The sequence below is a fragment of the Salmo salar genome, chromosome ssa08 (assembly GCF_905237065.1).
Source record: "Salmo salar chromosome ssa08, Ssal_v3.1, whole genome shotgun sequence".
Lineage (NCBI taxonomy): Eukaryota > Metazoa > Chordata > Actinopteri > Salmoniformes > Salmonidae > Salmo > Salmo salar.
This window is the reverse complement of record NC_059449.1, coordinates 11,732,930-11,747,869: the sequence shown is the minus strand read 5'-3', so window position 1 is coordinate 11,747,869 and position 14,940 is coordinate 11,732,930.

Here is a 14,940-nt window from a genome sequence, read left to right as displayed (position 1 = left end):
AGCTCGTAGCCCACCTATGAGTAGCTCGTAACCCACCTATGAGTAGCTCGTAGCCCACCTATGAGTAGCTCGTAACCCACCTATGAGTAGCTCGCCAAACTATTTCTGAAAGTATGTGCAATTTTTCACGTGTTCCATCGCAAACAAATTTCACAAGTATCAGACACAAGCTCCCAGCTACAATCTAATGAACGCAACATTGACATTATCCCACCCCTGGTTAGCCACTATTGGCTTAAAAAGCCAAACCTAACACAATATCTGTCAATTAATTTCCAGCAATATTGTCCGTGTCTGTCACAGGGGTCGTGGAAAGGAGACCAAGGCACAGCGTGTAAAGTGCTCATTCTTTTTTTCTTTAATGAATACACCTCAACAAAAACAACAAACGACCGATAACAGTCCCGTCAGGTACAAAGACTAAACGGAAACAACTACCCACAAACCCCAAAGGACAACAGGCTGCCTAAGTATGGCTTCCAGTCAGAGACAACGAAAGACACCTGACTCTGATTGGAAACCATACCCGGCCAAACATGGAAAAACAACACATAGAAATAGAAAACTAGAACACTCCCACATAGAAACGGAAAACCCAAAAACCCACACAAAACAACCCCCTGCCCTGCCCTGACCATTTTACTATGGCAAATGACCTCTTTAGCTGGTCAGGACGTGACAGTGTCTGTCTGTGTGGTGCAGACATTTGTCTATGACTCCATGTGTAGCCAGTTGATGTGATAGCCAATCTTGTAGGTTGACAGAAATACTTCTCAATGAAATGTTAACTGCAAAGTAGGATTACCTGGCAGAAGTATATCTTGAGTGAGTATATAATTTGTATCTACTACTTGTTATTAGCAAACTTTGCCAAGAAATGAGGAGCAGCAGTACGGAACCATCGCTAGACCTGCACATTAGACTGCACATTCCTCACTCACTAGACCTGCACATTAGACTGCACATTCCTCACTCACTAGACCTGCACATTAGACTGCACATTCCTCACTCACTAGACCTGCACATTAGACTGCACATTCCTCACTCACTAGATGCACAGTTAAAGAGCCAGATGCGCAATGAATTGGGGAATTACACAAAAAAATGAATGTGTTAGTTTTCTTCCAGACCTAAGAAAGATGGTCTTCTAATGTGATTTAACCATTGACATGGACTCAGAACATACAATTTTGTTGTTTCTCTATAAAAAAAATGTAATTTTGAGAGTGGAAAAACTAAAAGATATCTAAAACCAGGAAAAATCGAACAAAGAAAACATAATTTGTGAAAATATAAAACATATATTTTTTTTATCTGATTTTTTAGGGCCCGCCTTAGAGTTGTTTATTAAACATTATTTTACCAGGTATATTGGCAGAAAACATAGTGTACAAGAGAAGGTAGTCCACTAAGGACCCGGGGAAGAGTTGCAAGGGAGAGGAGAAGAGAAGAATATGCCTATTTGAAAGCTAGAAAATGTAATTATTTTAAAAAGTAGCTCTCATGCTAGAAAGGGTCTATAGCCTGCTGATATAAATGTAATACTAGAGGCACCAGACATCAGACACACAAATTGGAGAGGTTGGAATCAGCCCCACAGCGGGGAAGAAATGCTGAATAGAGAAAGAAAATTTGACTTTAAATAGTAAAAAAATATAGTCAAAATTAAACACAGGAGGATGGGAAGCAGATACGGTCACAGGAAATTACAAACTCTTAGTTTACACGCATGCAGAGGTGAGGTAAAAAAAAAAAAGCTCTATTTTGCCATTTTAACAGGCCTGTAAAAGTTGTCTTTCGACTAACAAGGTAGGTTAACCCGCAAAGTACACTCACTCTGTCATGAAATTCTCTTTATAAGACAGCTCTGTCACATAGCCACTCAGCAAAGAACCACAGTAAAGTCTGAATTACATCGTATACCAACATACAGTAGCGTCCGTTAACCCTCACTGTACCACCAAAACACAAGGCCCTCTCTATATATATAAACAATATATACTGTATATATATAGAAACAATATAAACATAGGTTTACAGACATATAAACCTCTGGATGATTTCTGATGCACGAGGGAGATTCATTTGGATGAAGAGCCATAATGGCAGGGTTGCCAAGAGAACAAATTAACAGAAAAAGGAAAACAGTGTTCCATTGTTTCCTCTTGGCCTCCGACCTCCAAAACAAGGTGCCTTAAAGATATACAGGCCACAAACAATTAAACCATTGGATGGATTTTAGTTTAGCTAATGAATGAAGTGTGAACTATGCAACCACAACATAAAGCAATGCTTATGCTTTTCTTCACGCAACAGAGAATTTTTTTTCTTCATTTGAGTGTTTTGTATTTTTTTTCTTCTTTTGCGCTGACGTTACTTTAGGTGATGTCTGACAATTCCTCCTTCAGTTGAGCAGCCATTTTGGAATAGCCAGCCACAACAGTCCCTGGGCCTCAACAGTAAGAGACCCTTATGCCTCACAACACTTAGCAGGTGCCATCCTCTAGTCTAAAAGGCACTGCCACTGTTCAGCAGTAGATGATTTATTGTTCTGACTTGTTTGCCCTGGTTGTGTCTCAGACATGGGGCCCCTGTAGCAGTGTGTGGTGGTCTGTGGTCATTAGTTGTAAGTCATTACCACAGGGGGTTTACACCATAAAGTCTACCCCAGAATTTCTCACAAATCACAACACAACATCTTATGAATGGGTGTCTCTGTCTGTCTTCAGTAATTACACTGATTCTTAACAACAAGTATATACACTATATATACAAAAGTATGTGGACACCCCTTCAAATTAGTGGATTTGGCTATTTCAGTCACACACGTAGCTGATGAGCACACAGCCATGCAATGTCCATAGGCAAACATTGGCAGTAGAATGGCCTTATTGAAGAGCTCAGTGACTTTCAACGTGGCACCGTCATAGGATGCCACATTTCCAACAAGTCAGTTCGTCAAATGTCTGCCCTGCTAGAGCTGCCCCGGTCAACTGTAAGCGCTGTTATTGTGAAGTGGAAACGTCTAGGAGCAACAACGGCTCAGCCGCGAAGTGGTAGGCCACAAGCTCACAGAACGGGATTGCCAAGTGCAGAAGCACCTAACATGAAAAAATTGTCTATCCTCGATTGCAACACTCACTACAGAGTACCAAACTGCCTCTGGAAGCAACGTCAGCACAAGAACTGTTAGTCGGGAACTTCATGAAATGGATTTCCAATGCCAAGCGTTGGCTGGAGTGGTGTAAAGCTCGCCGCCATTGGACTCTGGAGCAGTGGAAACACGTTCTCTGGAGTGATGAATCACGCTTCACTATTTGGCAGTCCGACAGACGAATCTGGGTTTGGCGGATGCCAGGAGAACGCTACCTGTCCTAATGCATAGTGCCAACCGTAAAGTTTGGTGGAGGAGGAATAATGATCTGGGGCTGTTTCCCATAATTCGGGCTAGGCCCCTTAGTTCCAGTGAAGGGAAATCTTAACACTACGGCACACAAAGACATTCTAGACGATTCTGTGCTTCCAACTTTGTGGCAACAGTTTTGTGGAAGGCCCTTTCCTGTTTCAACATGACAATGCCCCTGTGCACAAAGCGAGGTTCATACAGAAATGGTTTGTCGAGATTGGTGTGGAAGAACTTGACTGGCCTGCACAGAGCCCTGACCTCAACCCCATCGAACACCTTTGGGATGAATTGGAACGCCGACTGCGAGCCAGGCCTAATCGCCCAACATCATTGCCCGACCTCACTCCTGCTCTTGTGGCTGAATGGAAGCAAGTCCCCGCAGCAATGTTCCAACATCTAGTGGAAAGCCTTCCCAGAAGAGTGGAGGCTGTTATAGCAAAAAAGTGGGGACCAACTCCATGTTAATGGCCATTATTTTGGAATGAAAAGTTCAACAAGCAGGTGTCCACATACTTTTAGTCATTTAGTTTACTTCAGGCCCATTCAGAAGGGTTTAGGAAGTGGGTTAGAGGGTTGAATTCTGATGTGTGTGACTGATTTCCATGATTTCATAATGTCCAAACATGGCACCAGGATAATGTTTAAATGCCTGGGAAAACATCCTTTCCGCAGGCCGTTGAGTAAAGTAGTGTTGTTGTTATGAAGTGGCACCACCTACTTGTCCCTGTCACGTAGGCGTCACGCCACGACACACTGACATGAACGCAAACCCCGGCTATCGCAGAACAGTCAATCTCATTCACATATTCTCACTAATGCGACACTATTTCAAGTATTTTACAGGGCGTGTAATCGCTGTGACAGGAATGGCGAGGGCTGCCGTGACATAGGAAAGTTGCCTGCCCACCCAGGTGCTAACACCATGGGACCAGCTCTGTTTAGTATTGGCCGCTCCTCCAGAGCTTTCAACAATGTTGTTAGGCTACTCTGACCACCACGGTTTACGATGAAGCCACTACAGAGGATCATGGGAGGTGTAGTTTCATCACGTTTTGTAATTGTAGTCTGACAAGTAAAAAACAACAACTTCATTTTTCTTATTTGATTTGATTCCGCAAATATTAGTGTATGTGTTGTCCTTATGGTCAAACAATGTATGTTTTGTGGCCAACATTTGTTTGTTTTTAAATGCAAGACTCCCAAACACTCAAGACGGTTGTGGCTTATGCTTCTATTGGATTTTGCGATTGGAGCTGTGAAGAAGGATGATGAAATGTTAGGCTCTCCCTTGCTGTGGCTGAGTGGTGAAGGAGGGCAAGCATCTGTTATATCTCATTCTATGCCACCGCTAACCCAGAGGGACATGAGGGAAGCCTGTGATTGGCTGCTGGCATCCTGTTGCTCTGAGGTCATACCGGGTCTGACCTCTGTATCTATGGTAATGAACCGTTTCTATGGTAGCCAGCTTCGAAGGAGGAAGGGGTGTGTGGTAGTGGTACATGGGCGGCCATTTTGGAGAGAGTAACTGATCAGGATGGGTGGAGATAAAGTGTTCTTTAGGCTCTCTGTTTTACTTCAACATCTCTCTCTTTCTCTCTTTCTCTCTCTGGTACAGGCAGGGCAACCCAAGCCGATTGTCTCAGAAAAAAAATGAATTAACAGCGGAAAAGTGGATTAAGATCTCCCCTTCTATGTCGTTTTGAAGCCTTTGTCTTTGCGGAGAACGAAAAACAAGACTTCTGCATTATAAGTGCCCTTTTTCAGTCTCATTTCTACTATTTCTAACTTAAATTGAAACTGGATACTCACTCATCCATTCACATCAGCAGGCAAGGCAAGCAGCTAGTAAAAATGGAGTATGGGACTCGGGACTCCTAGGATTTACAACGCATTGTGCCACCCCTGAGGGAAGAAGGCCATTATCCAACTCTTCACTTCCATTGCTGAAATGGATTCCCAGCTAGCTACTAGCCTACCCCGGCCCCTCAACCCCCTCAGCCCAGCCCCAACCTAGGCCATAAAAGCAGGCCCCAGCCCTGGCTCTCCCTGGCTGTTGGTGGTCCCACTCTAGTCCCTTTAAACTGGGAAGGGGGCCCAATTTGATTGTGTCCTTTCACTGAAGGGCCCATCTGAGAGGGAGAAACTTCAAACGGCTACATAATCCAGGTACAGGCCCTCCACTTTTAGCTTCTCCGGCCCCGCACGTCTGTAGCAGCCGTAAAACTGTGGCCACTGAAACTGGAGGATGATTGATTTTATACAGAGCTTGATTAGAATGGGGGTTCTAGTCCTCTAGCTGACTGTATCAATATAATTGAATGATAAAAAATCTAGATCTTTAATGAGGGAAATGTCTAACTAAAAGATTACTCGATGGAGTGTAATCAAAATGCGCGTCATGTTGTAGTATCCTTCCGTTGGCTTATAATTGAATGAATCTTTTGCAAGATTACCTTCTTCCCCCCCCATTGTTTTGTGTATCTAATGTTACTTTGACTACACCATCTGTAGTGTTCAATGGACAGTGTTTTCCATGCTGTGTGCGGAGTGCAACCCTCTTACCGTGCGTCTCCCTTGTCAGTCAGGCAACAAATATCCACACATGTCTCTGTCTGGCACGGACTAGGTTGTCCAGGCTGGCTTTGGGGTTGACTACATGTCAGTCAGTTTGGGGTTGAGGAGGAACAACGTGTGGAGGAATGTGGGGAAAGTGCACAGTGTGTCTGGACGGTCTGAGCCAGAGGGCTGAGTGTATGCCAATAGCTGTGAGTCAGGCCTGGAGCCGGGGGCATTCCTGTGGCGGTCCAAGCCAGCCTTACGACCCGCGGCCACCCACAGGGCCACGCAGGCGGTCAGAGCGGGTGAGAGGGGCACCCTGGGTCACCTCGGGCCCCATGGGCAGAGAGAGAGAGAGAGAGAGAGAGAGAGAGAGAGAGAGAGAGAGAGAGAGAGAGAGAGAGAGCGGCTGCAGGTATACAGAGACTAAATAAAATAGAGAACTAGAGAGAGAGAGATTGTTTGATGTGACTGGCTGCACGCACCATTCTAGAGAAAGGAGGTGTAGAGAGATGGGGAGAGTGAAAGACAGATGAGAGACTGGTAGAGCAGCCAAGAGAGGCATAGAGAGAGAGAGAGACTCAAGAGCACAACAATGGGGATTACAACTCTCTCCCTCACTGTTCAGCTAGATGTGGCCATGTCTAGATGGGATACAGTTTATGTCAAATTGACGTCAAAAGTAGTTTTGTTTTGTATTTTAGCTAAACCTAACCTAATGATCCTAACCTGCTATGTAAATTCTTCTAACCTGCTATGAAAAGTCAACTTTGACATAAACTGTAAGCTTTCTAGTCACTCGCCCCAGGTGTTGACGGGATTGATGGATGGTTGATATCCCACTGGGCACAGACATCTATTCAACTTCTATTCCACGTTTGTTCAACATATTTTCATTGAAATGACATGGAAACTACGTTGATTCAACCAGTGTGTTCCCAGTGGGATCTGATTGGAGGAGCAGCTGGAATCGGCCTGCAAGTTAACTACAGAGCACGAACTCATGTTCTAGAGAAAAACAGTAATTGATGTTGTTTATTAGGGAGGTTGTGTTCTTTCTGAATGCTGCTTACACTTGGATATGTTTTTGTTTTGGTTGTTTGGACTGAGGCGAAAGGTTGGCAGGTTTCTCTGAAACCACGTTGTGTTTTAGTGGGGGTTTCTATCGCCACCTAGTGATCCTGGACAATGCCTTGGTGCAGAGAGAGAGAGAGAGAGAGAGAGAGTGGTCTACCTTACGGGTAGCAATGATGGTTTTTCCACATTCGATGAGAAGATGGTCGACTTCAGAAGAAAAAAGTCCCAGTAGTGATTGTATCATTTTCGCATAAACGAAACATATACACTCTTAGAAAAAAATCCGGATAGAACCAAAAAGGGTTATATTTCTTGCTTCATACATGGCACCACATAGAACCCTTAAAGGTGCCATATATGAAGCAACCCTAGAAGCCTTTTTGGATCGTCCCGAAACCTTTTTTTTCTAAGAGTGTATATGGTTCGTTTATGCGAAAATGATACAATCACTACTGGGACTTTTTTCTTCTGAGAGTTTAGGCCAATTTTACGTGAATGGATTTCATATTTTACTTATTATTTGGTCTAAAATCGTGGTGACCAGCTATTGCAATATGTCCTTGACGCATCGAAGGATAGAACAGAAAATAACATAGAGCATCAATATTGTGTGCAGATTTGCTCTTCATGAATTGAATTCATATGTCTGGCAAGTGTATAATGAAAACATCTGAAAACGAAACACAAAAACTATTGGAGAGAAATTCATACTCTCATTGAAGAAATGCCTTTTATGCAATACCAAATGTGATCAGGAATGAATTAAGTTATTCTTCCTGCCTGTTTTGTGTCAAAATGCCTTGCTCATGGTGTGTAGGATATCCCCTCGGATGCAAATATGAGATATATACAGTAAAATATACTACAATCCATTACTTTCTAAATGAATCAGCCTACCGTTCGTTTTTATTTGACCCTCGTGAAAAATGTGTCGTTCATTTATTAAAAATAATAACATGATTCATTATTCGGCCTATGAAATCATTTAAACAGCGATATGGCCAGTGGCGGTTCTAGACCATTTCAACTGGGGGGGGCCAAGCTGGGGCCAGTTGTACTGTTAGAGGGGCCAGTTACATTAGACGTTATTGTTGTCATATCGTGTTCTTCACTGCGTTGCAGGCATTAGCAGGTAAAATACCCATGTTCACAATCATCATCGTTGCCACTGTCTAATAACGGATGTAAAAAAAAGAATGATAGCAAAAATTAGTTATGTAAAAATTATTTCATACTCCACATTTAGGGGGGCCACAAGGGGGTCCAAAATTTTTGTCACAGGCCCCCCCCCCCCCTCCCCCTCCCCCATGTAGTGCCTCTGCTTTGTCTGGCCATATTGCCAAGTTGAATAAGGGAATAGAAATAGCCTAAACTGCATACAATTCGCTCACTAACCCTGAAAGCAACTGTAAAAAATGTTCATCTAATTGTTGAACCCATCATTGTTGTCTATGTGAATGTATTCCTCATTGTCGTTATTTTGAAAGCGTGATTTTTTCACTTTCAATTCTTAATGGACCTATCCACTATCGAATGATTATGAATCGTTTAATATTAATTTGAATAGTTTATTCCTTGATTTCGTGGCGATGTAATCCTTGTTTGAAAAGAATGCCATAGGACTCATGGTCACTTTGAATCAAATAATTTGCTTTTTCTGGCTATGTAAAGTGGATGCTTGACTGGCCTATATAGCCGAGTCCTCCTCTTCCAACAACGGGGGTAAGAGTCTGCATTGCACCGATGATTGCGAAGGGACACCTCAATCTTCAATAGAAGATAGGCCTATAGATTTTCTTATATAGGAAAAGTACAGCATATACATTACACACACACACGGAAACTGATACATTCATTCAATCTCTAATAAGCTGTATATAAAAAAAACGTAAATGTCTTGATACCAACGTTTGTTACCCATATTTTGTTTTACGAAAATCGCCCATCACCCACTATATTTTTTTCTAATAGCCGACCCAAATATATAACGTCCTGGATTTTGACCCACTCAACATGTAAGAAAAATGTAGCAAAATCTACTTAAGTAGGCCTGGCCCAGGTAAATGAATATGTTTGCTTTGAAGTGAAACGCAATAAGGCTATATTAATATATATTAATATAATATATATATATATATATATATATATATTATATACACACGTATCGCATTAATCATTACAAAGAATAACTGGATAAATGTCACCTTCTTTCAAAAGAATTCTGGCCTAGATTTAGTTCCAGTGTCGTCTACAATATCAATATAGCCTTATTGAATTGCATTTCAATGCAAACATTCATTTACCTGGGCTAGGCCTACTTAAGTAGAGTTTGCTATATTTTTCTTGCATGTTGAGTGGGTCAAAATCAAGGATGTTTTCATTTCTATGTAATGGACATAATGATAAACCAGGCGGTAAAACGTTCCTCTAGGCTTTCTTAAAGCACTAATTCATCCCCTCAATGTGATTATTTACCTCCCATTAAGATAATTATGATTAAACGAATCGATTACAAATCAAAACCCGTTACAAATCATTCTGAAAAACAAACATAATCGGTTGTCATAGTAATTATAATTATGTCTCACCGCTTTGATGGCTCGGGATTACAAATGTGTGTGTTTTATAATTACACAGCGCTCACCTCTGCCTTTTATTAACGCACCTTGACTTTTTACAATGTAGTAATGTGTGAAAACAAGGACAGCCCAGTCAATAAAGCAAATCACTTTGCAGTCCGGCGCCGATAAGAGGGAAAATTTCCCTGGTAATTGCACGATTAATCACGCGCCTTTTTATGTTCTTCAGTAGGCAGACACCGAGGCACTATACCACCAGTGCTCATAGGCACAGCAGCAAAATATGGTACATAGACGACGCTGGACTTGTCTAAATAACAAACAAGTAAAACGTCCATGCTTCATTTAGCTATAATGAAGAGGCAGCATGCCGGCACGACATAGAGCAGCTATAGGCCTACAGAAATGAGATCATTTGAATGATCTTAAAACCCCACGTATATAACGGATAGCTTACATCTAAAAACTAGAGCTGAATAATTATTTGACATATAAAAAAGAAAAATGTCAGATTGATTTATAAGCAACACATCTTGAACACATGCCCATAGTATTTATTTCTTACTAAAAGTGTCTAAACATAACGCATGATTGTCTGTGTGTGTGTGTCTCTATACGTGTAAACGTGCACCTTTGTGTGTGTAGTATGCCTCGCATGTCCCAGTCTGTGATGAAGGTGGATACCTCCAAACAATAGTAGCTAGGTAGAAGACAAAAACACATCTCTTCGGCCTCTCTCCTCTCTCCTGATACGTTTCTCTCAGCAATATTACCCTCAGAGATCAAACAGCTTGACATTGGCGAAATGTGCGCTGTTTAGAAGCCTATAGGAGCCCTGCCCTGATTGGTTGGCCGGCAGCGGCTGGGGTAATGTTATGACCAGGTAATTGCAGGCCTTGGACAGATGCATTAACCAGGCTCAGTGACTGGAGCCACTGGATATTATTTTAGCCAGAGGGCCAAAGGAACCTGGAAGAACTGGGCCCTTAGAGAGGCTGGGGGCTGGACCTCTGAGGCCCCAGGAGGGCCCGGTACCCTGGCTCTGGTGCCCTCCATACAGAAGGCTGCTCCCAACCGAGGTCTCATTGGATCTCTGGGTCTCCCTCCTGGTGCTTTGAAGCAGGGGGGCATTGGAGTTGATGAGCTCTTGTGGAGAGTGGGGACATTGGCAAGCACCCTATTATAACTAACGCCATTCATAACAACTCTCACAACATGTGGTTGACCACTCTGTTGGTCTGTGTTTGTCTGTGCCACCCCATCTGTTTATTTGATGTACACACCTTACGGTAGCTTTCCCACCCTTGCTTTAATATGCCAGGGCACTCTGTCTTTATACTGCATACTTTGGACGATTCACTGAAAGTCGTATCCCACCTTTCCCCCCCAACCTATTGCCTCCTCATTCAGTACAGAAACTAGCCCCTCGCAAGGCCAGAAAACAGCTTTAACCGAAGATTGTGTTTCAGTGGTTTCCATCACATTTCCTGTCGGATCTTTTAGGAACCCCGAGCTGGAAACCAGCCCAGCGGATCCTGTTTAGATTTGACGCTTGATACAATGTAACTCTTATGGAATTCACTGGTTTTGCGTCCCAAATGTCACCCTATTCCCTACATTAGGGCTACTTTTATCCAGAGCCCTATGGGTCCTGGTCAAAAGTAGTGTACTATGTAGGGAATAGGATACATTTTAAGACATAGACACTGAGGTGAGAAACAAGCGGGCTTTCTGTAAATGAAACCTTTATGGGTTATTATATAGATTACGCTCCTATGACTTGTGGGCTTTTAATGTTCAATAGCATAGCGAGTAAAGCCTGGGCCACACTTCCTGAGATGCACTCGGGATCTAATAACACTGTCATAGTGCTGCTGAATGGCCTGGTGTTGTACAGCAGTATGTCAGAAGAGAGCCTTTGAATAAGTTGACCCTCGCCATCCGGAAAGGAACTGCCTCCTTCCATAAAAGCTTATTGCCAAATTTACAGCAGAGTTCATTTCCAAATGTTGGAAATGTACTCCAGTGTGTTATAATGTGTGGGCTACGTTGGACAAATGAGTGAAGATTTTGGTGTATTATTTTGTATCCCATTCTATCCAATTCTATTCCAGCCCATTCTATTCTATTCCAGCCCATTCTATTCTATTCCATTCCAGCCCATTCTATTCTATTCTATTCCAGCCCATTCTATTATATTCTATTCCAGACCATTCTATTCTATTCTATTCCAGCCCATTCTATCCAATTCTATTCCAGCCCATTCTATTCTATTCTATTCTATTCTATTCTATTCCAGCCCATTCTATTCTATTCTATTCCAGCCCATTCTATTCTATTCTATTCCAGTCCATTCTATTCTATTCTCCATCTCTCAGTGCCAATCTAGTAACAGTAGCAGCACAGCGATTGCGATATGATGGGGTTGTATAAGCAGATAGATTAAAGCAGTAGTTCCATCCAACAGCTCAACAGCCTATAGAGTGATCACTGATCTCCCCTCCTTGTAATCTGACAAGTGTCTGACACCCCAGCCTGTCACGTCGAGGCAGGGCAGCTCTCCCTAGTATATCTTTATGTAGCTTGGGGGAGGGGAGGCAGTAATGTAATGTAAGTTGTCAGAGAGATATGGTCTCATGAAAAAAACATCCCGTAAAACATATCCCCACCACTTACGTCACCTAACGGCTTATTCAGGACTCGCCTTAGAATCAGGAACGCACCTTTGAGTATTCGACTCAGAAACGAGAACCATAAGGAGAGAGAACGGACTGCAACAGTCTACTAGGTTATGCACATGGCTATGACAGCACTGTCCTGGTGCTGAAAATGATGGTCATGTCATATTCGCAGCCATATTCCTTCCCAATCTGAATTCAGAATAAATCAAATACGAAATGTTATAGCGTACCGTCGAGCGCCGGACCGAGGTTTTGAAAAGTACCCTTTTCCAATAGGATATGAAGTCTCCTTCCTTCTTCCCTGTATAAAACAGAAGACAACTGTTCCCTAACTCCCCTTCATCAGAGCATAGCCATGACAGGACAGGTATAGAGAATCAGCCTATGGGCCGTGTCTGTGATGGGATGTCTATGATGGGTATAGAGACTTGGTCACTGATCGCTCCCCACAGCTGGACAACAGCTGGCCAGAGCTGTTGGATGTCCAGAAGACTCTCTGTCCACTCCAGAAAATAAGGGACACTTTAGGCTGCAGGATAGGAGACAGAGAGAGAGTGTGTGTGTGTGTATGGGGATAAGGAGAGAAAGACCCTGTTTGCAGATGGGGCTATGCTTAGGGTGTATATACTTATGGTATATACTGGACTTATATTATACAATTAGTTGCCTCACTGGCTTGGCTTCATAGCCAGTATAGTGTACAGAGGCTATACCTGGACATATTGGAATTCATTATGAGAACATACATTTACATTATCATTAGAAGATTTCAGATTTTTGCTAACTTTTTATACCATTTTGTTTTTGGGATGGATTGTGACATTAGTATCAATTGCAACCAACATGCTGCCGCTCTGTCAGGTCAGAAAAAGGGTCGGATATTGTTTTAATCTTCCCCACCCGACAACAATATGTATCCATGTAACCCTATAGCAAATGTAGGATTTGTTCATTTATATGAATGAACATTCGGTGGGCTACAATACTCCTCCATCTTCCTTGAAAGGACTTCCCCATGAACGACATAACGGCCATACAAATCAAGTCCTCTTGCGTCTTTCATTTGTTACCTTAAGTACAAAGTAAGGCAGCCCACTTTCAATTAGAAGGCAATCTGGAGATTACAATTCTTTAAACCTCTGACAAAACTAAAGTCCGTTATCTCTTGTACAGTTTCTTGATCAAATCAAATGTGACATTTAAGCGGACTAACAAGCAATTATATCAGGTAATCATATCAGTATAATATTGTATGATGATTATTTATGATATGGCCAATAAGGCTACTTGATAAGTGTTAGGGGAAACATTGTTTGTGATAATGTTTCTGCTTTTAATTTATTTACGTGAACTGACGTATTTCATAAGGATAATAGAATGTATTTCTGAAATATTTTCATCATAGAAAATCATGTCGAAAGAATGATCATAAGGACATCTCGTTATATATCACGCAAATTGCTTTATTCCCTACAACCAATAAACTTTGTTTAAGTATTGAGAACCTATTAGATACATCCCTAACCCTAACCCTAACCCTAACCCTAAAATAATCGCAATTCGATGCTATTTCGATAGGAAGTAGATTTCTCAAGAGCACTAAAGAAGACCTGGAGTCAGAGAGGGCAGCTACAAGCATCATTGCGGGACTGCCGATGGGTAATTCATTTCTTTCAAAGGACTACCCCTAGTTAACGTGTTTTCTTGAAATGATCTTCACCATCATTTTCAGTTTTATTAATACGCTTTTAAAACCTTATTGACACATCCCCTTGTGCGCAGGGGTGTTATGGGACCTAGTGGATCCAACCGAAACTTCCCGAAACGTAATCACGTAGTGCACGTTCGCAATCAGATTGAGTTATAGGCATGCTTTTGAAACAAACTGCATACAATATAACCCTATACTCATGTATCAAATCGGTAAACAAAACAAACACTCAAAACTCCTGCCTTTCTATAACTGCTGTCTGTTGACATCACAATATTTCAATGTCACATTGATTGAGATCTATTTTAGGACATAAAAAAGAGCAGAAAACCATTAAAAACCAAATAATCCTAAACCATAAATTGTAAAATTACACAAAAAAAATAATAAAGGCTATGGGAACCAAATTTCCAATTTCCGAGAGCGTTGGGTTTGGGGTTTGAATTGGGAGGTGCGGTTTCAGATTGTTAAGAACATCCCCAACTTTGGCATCTGCTTGACATTTGGACCCGAGGAAGCCTTGCGTGAGAGTAACACCAATAAAGATACCAAAGCACATTTAAAACCTTGGGCAGAAAACATTATTGGTGGTACCATACCAAAATAATGAAAGGAGATGCATGCCTCTTGCCTCTTTTCAAACTGTGATGTCATGGATATTATTGCAAAAAATGGCGGTTGCTGTGTTTCGGATGAACATAATTAGTCCAGCATGATCACGTTTAGAGATTGATGGTGAGTTCGCCAAAGTGTACGAGACCAGTGAAAGTAGGCATATCATGCTGGCGTCAACTAGACGAAATAGTAGATAGGCCTATTTCCAGAATCTAAATATTCTTATCCATCTATATTCTTCTTCTTTTAATTTTTTTGGGGGGGCTATTAGACTATAATAATGACAATGATATTTGTATTACTTGTATTATACCT